The following is a 12,385-nucleotide window of genomic DNA, read 5'->3' as shown; positions in this document are numbered from 1 at the left end:
ACCCGCCACCCCCAGCTAATGATAGCAGAGCACGTCCCCTCCACAAGGCAACAGCTTTTTCCACTTCATGTACATACACACAAACTTGGCACACATACACACAAAAAGCATCGGGACACACGCACACAAACTAGTGGGCACATCATATCCCCTTTCCTTCTCTTGGTTCCTTCCCTTCATTTTTTCTCATATCATTCAAATTTTTCCCCTTCTCCTCACCCTGAGAAAAATCCCCTGGTCTTATGACCCAAGGAAGGCCTGAGAACATTTGCCCCCCCCTACACACATTCTCTCACACACTCACACACACACACACACACACACACACACACACACACACACACACACACACCCCAGACCTTTGTCAGCACTGGCATATATGCCCTGGGTTATTGGCCCCCAAAGAATGCTGCCATCTTCACAGTGGCAAAAAAAGACCACCACCCCCACCCCCTTCACCCATCCCCAACTCCAAACTGTATGGACGACATTCCTCTCATTAGTCGTGATCTTTTGAAGCAGAGCTGTTGGTGGAGCTACAGTAAATATCCATACTTAACACAAACTTATAATGTTTCTTTAACCTCTCTCTAAGCGTTTGACAGAAAAGATACCACAGTATATTAAATGGGGCAGATCTCTAAGACTTGCATTATGGACAATCCCAGATTAACAGCTCATTTAAACATTATTATTTCTCTAATTTGTTGACCCAGGGTATCACAGCTGCAAAACATATGAAATACACTTTGCTGTAACAAATACTGCTACCCCTTTCATAACCAGCATCAGTGTAATCTATGTGAATCATAAATAAATTATCCTCTGGAAGAGATTAACCGGCATTGATAGCATCTTGTCAAATGTCAAAATACCAGGTGCAGTGGTATACACCTATAATTTGGTAATTATAAGCTCATTTAACTAAGTATATCTATGACTAAAATCCGCCTACAGTCTTGTTTTTTTTTTTTTCAAAGAACCGCAATGTTCAGGAAATGTCATTTTTTTCTTTAATACCTGATAAAAATCATGCATCTCCATCCAGGAGAAAAAGTTTCGTAAGCCATTTCTCCCTCTAAATGATACATTCAGTAGAAGGTAAGTATCAACAAGCTTAAATCATAATATCCTCTGTGACTGTTTGCACATTAGTAGAGTTTTGTGGAGGTGGCACAGATGTAATTGTGTTTTTATCAAGTATTTTCCAGTCAGGGTCTTATACCTGATGCCAAAATCTAATGCAGATAATAATTCTGAATGGTACAGACAAATTAGTGTTTTATATATCCTTCTTAAATCAACCAATTTGTTAATGTTGAGATTGATGAGATAAAGGAAAGATGAGTAGAATATAGATTGGTATTTTCCCAGAATACATCCAAAAGAGAAAATCCACCGTTAGTGGAGATAAAACAGTGGTGTTCCCTTGACGATAGGTATTCACACTCTTCTGACAATGAAATATATTTTGTATCGATCTGGTTGTATTGTTTACATGTTTCTGGGCACAGATAATTAACTAATCCCTTTATTTTTGGAAATTTCTGTCACCATGACTACCTGTACCCCTATACATTAAGGCATCAGTGTCTGCCCGGACCTTTTTTTTTTTTTTTTTTTTGCAATGACCTCACTGACAGGAATTCAGTAATCTTTTTGGGTGGGGGTGGGGAGCGGTTGATGGATGTTGGTGGGAGTTAATTTGATTATGACAAACCCCAGATGAGGGAGAGATTCTGTGTCTTGATCAAAGTAACTTTAACATGGTGACATAATCTGTGTTGGAGCCACAAAAGCCGATATACTGCTTTTAATACAGCAGAGCATGAACAATACACAAGTATTTGCATGTACACAGACAGCCACATTGTGCTGGGTTCATTTACTGGCTTGTGTATTTTGGCCATAGACTTCCTCCGAATACACTGCCATGCCAGTAGGGGCCTGGCGAGAGGGCATTTTAGCTCTTTCTACCTTTTTAATAGAGGGACAGAGGACTGAGTCCCAGCTGTCTTATTATGGCCGGGTATGAGTGTTGCAAGGTCAAGAAGGGGAAAAACAGAGAGTAGCATGGCAGTCTGTAGCACACTGTCAGCATCAAGACCCTGAAAGGCTTAACTTTAAAAGCACATCCTGTCCTAATCAAACGAGGAGTAGCCAGTCCATCTTCACTGTTTGGTTTGGGTGTGAGGATTCTGTGTACCCTATGTATTTATGTGTGTATGCATGTACACTGTAAGTATGGCATTCACTATCAGAGTAGATACAGTATGTGTGTTCTTGTGCATGTGGGTGCACCTGTGTGTCCGTGCTATGGCTCACTACACTGTGGGCTATGCCAGTGGTGAAACACAAAGTGTTCTGTCAGCTGAGAGGTGACAGGCGCTCAACAGGAAACGTGGCATGGCGTCTCCTCTGAAAACTCCTTTCACTCTGTTTTATTTTCTCTCTTTTTTTCTGTTGCTTTATCATTAAATCATCAACAGAAAATTAAAGTAATTATTGTAATGAACCCACTGACAGGTTTATGTAACTTTGGGTGGATTTATGAGTGCTTTTATAACAACTCTACAGTAGTCTGGGGCAACCCTACAGTCTGGCTTGGAGCTGTTGATTATGAGAATCGCTTGTAAGAATACATACATGTGTACGTGAGTTTTATACGTTTCTTTTTAAATGATAATAATGCAGAATACAATGGCAGAAGTTTGCTCTTTGGTGAATATCTGCGTGTGTAACCCAGGGGGATCATTTCTACTTTTGCCTACAGTGCACTGCATGGCGTGAGCTGACTTCAGCGTGTCTGCCCAGCCCTCTGCTCCACACAAGGTCGCTCTGTGTGTGTTCGGCCTCGGAGAATGAGGGGAGGCCACGGCGCACAATCACCACTAAGCACATACCTTTCTGCCCCACAGCCCCACCAGCCCAGACACAAACCCGGGGGCTGTATGTTTATCAAGCGTCTCGGGGTAAGACTGCTGATTTAGGACCACTGCTCAGGTCCCTTTAACCATCGTTCTCAATGCGAATCACTCTCAGTGAAAAGGATTTGAAGTGCTGACTTTCAATGAGCACTCCCAATCTGATATGCTTGATAAATGCCAGTCCAGGCCTTTAACCCAACCTGAACCACAGTAGATTAACGAGGGTTGACCGAACCGGTCCTCTGGAGCTCTGTCCTGATGAGCTCTGTTGGTTTTATAAGAGGCCCCCTGTGACAGGATCTGATAAAACACAGCAGGAAGGAGGGTTTGAAAGAGAGCTGGAAAGTACAAGAGAGAAAGATTGAGAGAGACAAGGACATAGAGAGATTGAGAGAGCACGAGAGTGAGAGAGCGAGTACACACCTCAATCCAAAAACAATATTTTGACTGAAACCTTACCCTCTCCATCTGGCTCTTTTGAAGGGTGGATTATGACTGGTGCCATGGCTAACTCTTTATCCCACACTGTTTCTTCTGTAAGCCCAGTCTGACATTTTTCCTAAAGGACAGTTGTACAGGAAATAAATGTAAGTCCTGTGACTAGTATCGGGCATTCAGAATATAAATCACACAGACTGCGCATATATATATATATTTTTTTTTTATTATTGAATGACTGTGAAGAGAAATCTTGTAGTCTTGAAATAAATCAAATAACATTCTGGTCTAACAAACATATTTTTCCTTCTGTTTCCCTGTCTGTTCATCCTCTCTTGTGCTACAGAAAGCATTTTCAGGTGGCCATGGTAACATAGCGAAGCACTTAGCCTACCCTTGCACTCACTGCTCTGTGTTCGCCTTAACTTCCATGAGTCTCAATCATGTTTCTCTCTCCCTGTTTCCAGAGAGTGCAAAAGGGGGTGGGGGGCTCTTTTCTTGCAACTATAGCCAAGATAATGTATATTTTCTGTATAGAAATACAATAAAAAATAATGAAAAATGTATTATATGGTGCTTTCTGGGCTTATAAAAGGATTGTGAGTGGCAGCACAAGTGTTCCTCCCTCTCCTTCTTTCTTCCCATGCTGTGCATACTGTGATTCAAACTACGGCCTAAGGCACCATCTTTAAAGTGACGGGCGGTCCAATTGAAACGTCAGTCCCATATCTGCAATTTAGGGGAAACGTCAAAGATATTAGCAAAAGAGTAAGAAAGGGCAAAAATAGGATGACTTCTTGATTAGCCACATCTCATAAGCTTTCACAAGTAGATTGGACCAAACTCACAATATCAAAAATGAGCACTTGATTAATATTCACGCTTCAAGTTTTAATCATTGACGTTGGATACAGTGCAACCACATCATTCAATTAAATCTCAGAGCTTTAACTCTCATTTTCTCCTCACATTGCTCTTTGAGTGCTTTCACCCCTGAGTAAACCTCCATGGCAGATGTTTTGACTTGAAAACCAATAGGAACTGAGACAGTAATAAACTTGTGATGCCATTTGAACCCACCTTAACTACATACTGTAGCATTTTCAATAATGCCATATTAACTCAGTATACGATCCTGACTTCCTTTGAAAGCATGCCAAGCAAGAAATTGCCTATTAGTGTATTTTTCAAAGTAAGGCTATATTTAGCATCAACGAATAAGGAGTTCATCCTTAGCTTGATGAATCAGAGCATTACAACTATCACCAGATATGTTTGTGGCATCAATGCATTTAACTACACTGAACACAAACTGATCAATTTTCATGTAAACATCCACTGTAGGTTGTTGAAATGTGAAAAAGACAATACAGAAAAATATATGGAAAATGTCATTATCTTGAAACAATCTAGTTTTTGCATTTTAAGGAGAGGAACAAGATTTTTTTTTTTTTTTTACAATTCACAATTACTGACAGACACCACTTCTTTGAGCACATCCCATGTCTTTACACGTACTGACAACATTATCAAATCTTTTGTCAACACTTATCACTTATTTGTATTACTTTTCTGTTTTGTTTATGCGTTTTTTGCATTTTTACATGGAAAATGGAGTATAATTGTCTGGAAATGTGTTCAAGCAATTGTACAAAAAAAAAAAAATTTAATGCTCTAAACCAACATTTTTTTTTTTTGAGTGAGGAGAAAATCAATCATTGGTGATATCTGTGTGTATTATGTTATTCTGTTTCATAATTGACATCCTCTAAGAGGAAATCATTTGCTGTCTTGCTCCTCATTTCTTCATTTCTCATTATTACACATCTTGCTGGAAATTCACACTCTTTCAAGTTTTCCAACCTGTTATTTCCATGTTTTCTTAAAGTGATATATCATTTTGACTGCTCATTTAAGGGTTCAGTTAGTAAACATCTGATTAATTTATCACTATCAACAGCCAAGCTTTTTATTTTTTCCCTATTTATTTGGATACATTGCTGTTCTATTGACATGTGTCACAGCTCAAATGGAATAAAATCTTAAGAAACACCCTGCATTTCAGTCTGAAAAGACTTTACTGATGTGACCTGACAAAAAAATGTAGGGGTAGGTTTGGTGTCATTAGTACAGTATTGTTCTGTGGGGTCTAGTAAGGCATGTGCATTGAGGGGCATATGCAATCTTTAGTCAAAGGGTTAAAAGTGAGTAGAAAGGCAAATTCAAAGTTTTAGTAGCAATATGAATTTTCATTGACATTTGAATGAATCAGAATGAGATATGGTAAAATTGTCATTCTGGTCTTGCGTACACCTTGCAGCATTCACAGTAATGTAAATTTCAAGGAGCTATTGTCAGTATTTGTTGTAAGTGCAGTGATATCAGGCTGAGGTAGAACCACACTTCGCTGCACCCTTTGAGATTATGATGACAAACGAGTGTAACACTTTCTTATGTCAAATGTATGACATGAGAAAGTACAGTGAAACAGCCACAGCCTGCAGCTCACAGCAGAGCTAAGCCTGAGGGAGTACAGTACTTTGGTGCCCAGGGAAAACAAAGTCTCAGGCCAGAGGTTTAGGGTGTTGCCTGGCTCTTCTGTCAACTGCATTTAAGATGACAGAACACAACTCTGAGGGGAAAAAGTGATATGTCAGTTGTTTCATTGTGGCATATACTGTATGACTGCCACGCAGGCAATGGACTGGAAGTCGTAACTTAGTTAAAAAATACAGAAAGAATTTTAAGGAAGTCATTGCTGAAACTGCTGAAAGAAAAAAAATACCCATTACTCTGTATTGTTGTGGTGAGCTTTCCTGACTAAGGGCAAACTGATTTTCTGATGTACAGTAGATGAATTTGACTGATAATAACCATGACTTTTTCATATGCTGTTAGAGATTTACTTAAATTCATTATGAACATACATTGGTTTGGCAGTATATCTATAAGACTCACAATTATTGTCGTAATAATTTGAAAGGCAAAAAACTTCATCATTAGATACAATCTAGTACTGAATACAACTAAATAAGGTTGGTCACCCCCCTTGTATCAGGCCATGTCTTCCTTCCACTGCTGCATCTCCGTCTGATTTATATTTATATTTCTGATTTATACTTCAGAGCACGGTGTGATATTTCTTAAATTAGCGTGTTCATTAAAAGGTGTCTTGTTTCTTCCATTAGATGCTGTCATAGTGGTAGTGCTGTAATCTGTCTGATGTAAATCTTTGCTGCTTTGTGGTGGCTCTGAGTAAGGAACTCCGTAGGGCTTATATTCATGCCTGCCAGCCATATCGCGTGCACGTTCACACATCCTGATGAAGGCACGCAGGCAAAGACACACTCAAGCGTTCACACAATACACATTCAAGCTCATACAGAGCACACAGACCCATACACAGCGAGCACAAGCACGCATATGCATACATTTGCTGACACTGTGCCCATAGGTTCACAGAAAGAGAGAGAGAGAGTGAGACTTGTCATCCACCTGTCAGGAGCAGTTATCATTTCAAAGCGTTTCTCTCCGTGGCCTCTGCCACACGCCCTCCATGTTGAACACTGGAGAAGAATCATTTAAATGTCTCCCAATCAGCCCTTTTGCCATCCTCAATTACACCTTTCCACTCTTACATTTGTATAATTTGCTAATCTAGCTGAGGCGAGGGGCTGTCAAATGTGCCACAGAAAGCAGCAAAGCACCGGTTAAAGACTGACAGATGGATCCACCAAGATGGAGCGCTATGTCTCTGGATCTTCCATATGCGCCGGCACTGCTGGCGGATTATGGTCACATCCGGCTTGATTTTTGCTATCATTATTGGTTGTTTTCTGTCCGCTAACAACCATGTATTTCTTTTTACAACATAAGCAGAAATACAAGCTCACGATGAAAAAATAGTATATTAATAATTTGCACAAGAAATGATTATTACTACCAATTTCTTACTAAGTTTAACAGTAGTTTAGCATTTTATTCCGATCTACCCAGTGATTACTTATCTTTCCAAGCTCTCTCTGTATTGATTTTCTGTCATTTCGAGAGTCCAGAACTACACACTCTACTGTGTGTAGAACCAGTGAGGGGTAAAAGCAGTTTCAAAGGGCAACTCTTTGTCGAGTTTAGTTTCTGGTAGTTCTGAGTAGATGGATGTTGAGTGCTAGTATAACCCTGAGTCGTCACCCATTACAGTATTTTAGGTTAAAGTGGCCAACTGCCCACCACTCCTTCCTGAAAAAAGCACCTAAAAGGACAGTGAATGGTGTAGGGCACTTCTTCCTTCTTTTTTATTTTTTTATTTCTGGACCTGAAATCAATTGAAAAATATACCTAAGCCGTACTTTCTCATTTTCAATAATGTTCAAATTTGCATATTGCATTTCATTGTCACAATATCAGAAATAGAAAAAACACATACATGTGTGCTACCACACACACATATGCACACACCTCCATATAGTCATTAAGCAGCAGCAGTTTAAGTTGACAAACAAGGTGACAGTGCCAAAGAATGTAAATATTAATTCATTAAACATTAAGTCAGCATTGCATTTTGACAGACTGTATGGTGATGGCAGTAAGCCGGCTAATGATGTGAGCAACCAGCTGACGTTATGAGCTGTCGCTATGTTAGCCTAAACAAGCTAATGTTATCCTTTGTGAACATTATGTGTGGAGCTTTGTTACAACATATGTCAGCTGTCACATTTCACAAATAATAACAGTAATATTTTTGGTAATGAACATTTAGACGACATGTTGTTAATATGAAGTTAACAACTGAAACTCACTCACCCAGAATTCTGTGCACAGATCCAGATGTCTGTCTTTGTGCTGCTTAGATAAGTTTTGAGGTGTTTCCTCCTTTCATTTGAAATGCTCTGTGAAACCGTTTGCATACTGGCTTTTGGTCATCTCTAACTTGTCCCTATTGATAATTGTCAAATGCAAAATATCTCCATACAGCAGTGTTGGCGTGTTTTTTTTGTTTGTTTGTTTGTTTTTTATGCCCCCACACGTTGCGTTGCTGCGCCCGCACACTCTGCTGCTATTCCATGAGTTGCTGTTAGTGTAGTTTACTGTACTTGCCTTTTTCTTCTCTTCGAGCTTGATGTCTGACTAGAACGCTTGTGGGGTTATTATTCTGCCCTCATCAGAATCACATCTACAGTACCTACGACATCTTCAGTAATTCTACAGAAAAACAAGTACCGTCACATTTTCGGAATTTAACCATCAACTTGGTCTCAAAAGTTCCCGTGATATCCCTAGTTTATATCCATAATCTAATGACAAGGTAGAACAAATAAGTTAGGACTGTATCTGTAGCAGTTACCTGCAAAAAGTTAAACTTTCATAAGCATCATTAGGAGGGATGAAAATGTAATCAGTGTGATTGCCTGGCAATGACAATGTAAATAAGATTTTAAATGCTTCTCCAAGGACAGAAATAAGAGATCAGTGGCAATCAATGCCACAGTAATTTTCAAAGATTGGTCAAAGACACACACATACACAGACTGATTAGTTAATGCAGCTTGTTTTGAACAAATGTGATGCTTCAGTTCTGCTGGCAAATCAAACAGCTTTGGCTTGTGGTTTCAGACTCATTAGAATAGATCTAAGAGATCTGTTAAATAGAACATGTGTCCTTGGTTTTGACTCAAATACCTGATTCAATCCATCAGCTCTCGGAGTGAGTCGGAGCCAAGGCACATCAAGACACATTCATCTGCTCTAAAAGTGTTAATGGAGAAATAAACAAAAGGTTTCATTCCAATGGAATGAAAGCAAACATCTATGAAATAATATACATATCTGCACATGTAAGAGATGTAATAACCTTCCATAAAGCTTTTTGAAAGCTTTTGTAAGTATGGTCATCATTTTTTGCAGGTACACTTTTTCAGCTGCTCATGTGTTCCTTAGAACATCTGTTGCATTTCACTTTAGAACCATTGATACAGTATGAGCGGGGGAGGAAGGTAGAATGCTTTTATGAGGTGTCCAAGAGTGAGATGCTGAACTGTAAGTCTTATTGAGCCAGTATCCCTCCCGGATTAGAAACAAAATTCAGCACAACTGTGTTTCTATTTTCTTCAAGCAGTTACAGATCCACTCTAAATGTCCACTGCAGCCTAAAAAATTTGACCACATGCTCTTGTATCAGGATGAAGAAATGGTTTGTTGGTTGTATCCTGCTCATATCCTTATAACTGATTGATTAATTAAGCGGAAACAAGCAAATATATTGTGTTGTATTCGTGTCAAAATGCATACCAAATATAATACTTGACAAAATAATAATAATAATAATACAACATTCTGATGCCTTGATAACAAGCCTCTGACAGTTAAAAGCCATATACTGTGTGTAAACATGTACAGCTCTCAAACTGAAAAAAACAATAAATTGTGGGCAATGTCATGTTTGTAACTTCCAAGTTTATAGTTCTTTTTGCTATTAATTAGTTTGAGAGGATATTATTCTTCAAGATACTTATCATTTGGCTGATGTGCCCTCAATACTAAACATCAGAGAGCCACTGGGGCTGCAGCAATTGACGTTACCTTAATATCTGCTTCTTGTAAACATTTTTATTATTATTATTATTATTCAGTGGGGTCTGTGTATCCTCCTGAAAGTCGAGGACATCGACTGATATTCATACAGCTTTCATTTTTTTCACTCTGAACTCCATTTCCGTGTGACTTTGATGAGATTCCAAGGAGCAGGATACAACACATATGTAACAATTTAATAAGGCAAACGTGTGGTCTCCCCATCTGAAAACAGCACTCCTTTTGTAGCCATCTGTTTAGAGTAGTTTAAACCAATGCACCATCTTATATTTAGTGTCATTCCTCATTTTTCACAGGCAGTTTGATATTGCTGAGTGACAAGTATAATTTTGCCAAGGTCTTTGTTTTGGGTGCAAAGTAAACAAAACAACCGAGGATATCTTTACCTTTGGCTCAAAAATAAAAGGCAGAATAGGAATGAATAAATGGAAATAGTAACAAACATTCAACAGCTGTATAAAATGCATCCGTAGCCTATGAAAGAGAGACAGAGAGAGAAAGACAAACACTGCCTAGGGCTATTTTGCACAAAGCCTATCACTTCAATGTTCTCACCCTCATCAAAACATTTTTCTCACATTTACTCCTGTCCTCAAATCAGGTACACATGCAAGCTCAGGGTATCTGATAAATAATGCTTCCTGCCATAAGCTTTCCATGTTGAACAGCTTTCTGTTTGAGGACAAGTGTAGCTGTTCAGATTTTCCCAACTGGACTTCTGACAGACACTTGCACAAACAGAAATGCAACACCTCTGCATCAGATTCCTCACGGCTGAAGGAAGGAGCACGAGAGGGAGTGAGAGGGAGGGAAAAACAGACATAAAGTACGCACTGATACATACATACTGTATATATATATATATATATATATATATATATATATGTGTGTGTGTGTGTGTGTGTGTGTGTGTGTGTGTGTATGTAAGATGATGTTGTTACCTGTCTATTCAGAAAATACACCACATCAGTGCACTGATGAACATTTTGTTCTCACACTGTTCAAAACACCCTCGACTGGCAACGAATAAGAGTCATCTGTCAACACTATTTTCAGACTCACTCTCCTGTGTGTATCAAAACTAAACTGGGCTTTTCTCTTAGAAACCAGAGGAGAAAGTCGACACAAATCACACAATATAATCTTTATATTTAAAGACAGCTGTACTAAATCCTTAATTGAAAGTAGGAATCAAATTTACCATGAATGATCTCCTTTACAAGTTTAAGGCAGCACACAGAAATGTGAAGTAATCCAGTGGAGCTGTTTTATGTGTTAAGGCGTAGCACAGCACTTTTATGCTTTTCCAATAATGTAAAATGACACTAAAACAGCAAAACCAATGTTTAACACTGACATGTGGAGGCTGAATATTGTTCTTTACATGAATTTTACATTGCAGGGTAGTCATAGTGACTCATCGAGCAACTCGGTCTCCCGCTGTTTAGCACAAAACCTGTCAAGTGGTGTGTTTTTTTTTTTAATCCATATATTCTTGAGATTAATTTGCTCTTCAACTCAGTATCAAAATAATGTTCTATTTCCCGACCAATCAAAAAGTTTAATGCTTCCGTAATGTGTTTAAATTTTTAAAACAGCATTTGGCTTAGAGCAGGCAGTGGCTCTGCCCACTTCCCTTCCATCCCTAAGATTGTAAGAGAAGAAATTTTAAAACATATGTCTGAGTAGGTTGCTGATTGAGGCCATAAGTAATGAGTCTACTATCAACGAAAATCCTGTCACTGTTGCTTTAGTGTGTGAATAGGAAAAATGTCAGGTTTGGGTTATCGCTTGAGGTGGCTGCTCCATCTTCCATACATGTAGCTGAGCAGAATGAGTGGAGTTGGAAGTGGGTGGAGTTAGATGTGACACCCTAATGCTGTGTGTACTCAGGTGTATAGCGTGAGCAGCATGTTAGGAAGCAGCAGCTCCGGTGCTTCTTCTGTGACAGTACACGTACAGTACTGAGTTGTAGGACACCCGCATTTTGGATACGTTAGGAGCCCAACACACAATGCCTGTGTATCAGTTCATGGGCTGCATGCTTCAAAGGACGCATTCTACGAAGGCAAGTCTTTGTAGCCATCATTTACTGCGAATGCCAAACCGAAATGAGACGGTGTAGTCTACAGAGGATTTCCTATTTCTCTCACAGCCGCTATCTTATTTGTAGAGTCCACCATATTCTCGTTTTGATAAGTGTTGATAATTATTCCATAGTGATTGATCACCAGTGTGCAATGAATTCTGGGATAGGTTGGACCACAGGGGATCCACTTGTTGGATCCTTTGTTGTCCCTGAAACGAAGGATGCATTTGAAGGAGCTTTCTAAATGGGACAGCCTTATCACGCCACTGCCAAAATAACAATGACCAACTACAAATTCAATTAGGTTTGACATTGCCTCTGTTGGTAAGACTCATGAGATATG

The sequence above is a fragment of the Seriola lalandi genome, unplaced genomic scaffold, assembly GCF_002814215.2.
Source record: "Seriola lalandi dorsalis isolate HSWRI2012SDOR001 ecotype SW California unplaced genomic scaffold, Sedor1 jcf7180002053690, whole genome shotgun sequence".
Lineage (NCBI taxonomy): Eukaryota > Metazoa > Chordata > Actinopteri > Carangiformes > Carangidae > Seriola > Seriola lalandi.
This window is presented reverse-complemented; position numbering follows the sequence as displayed.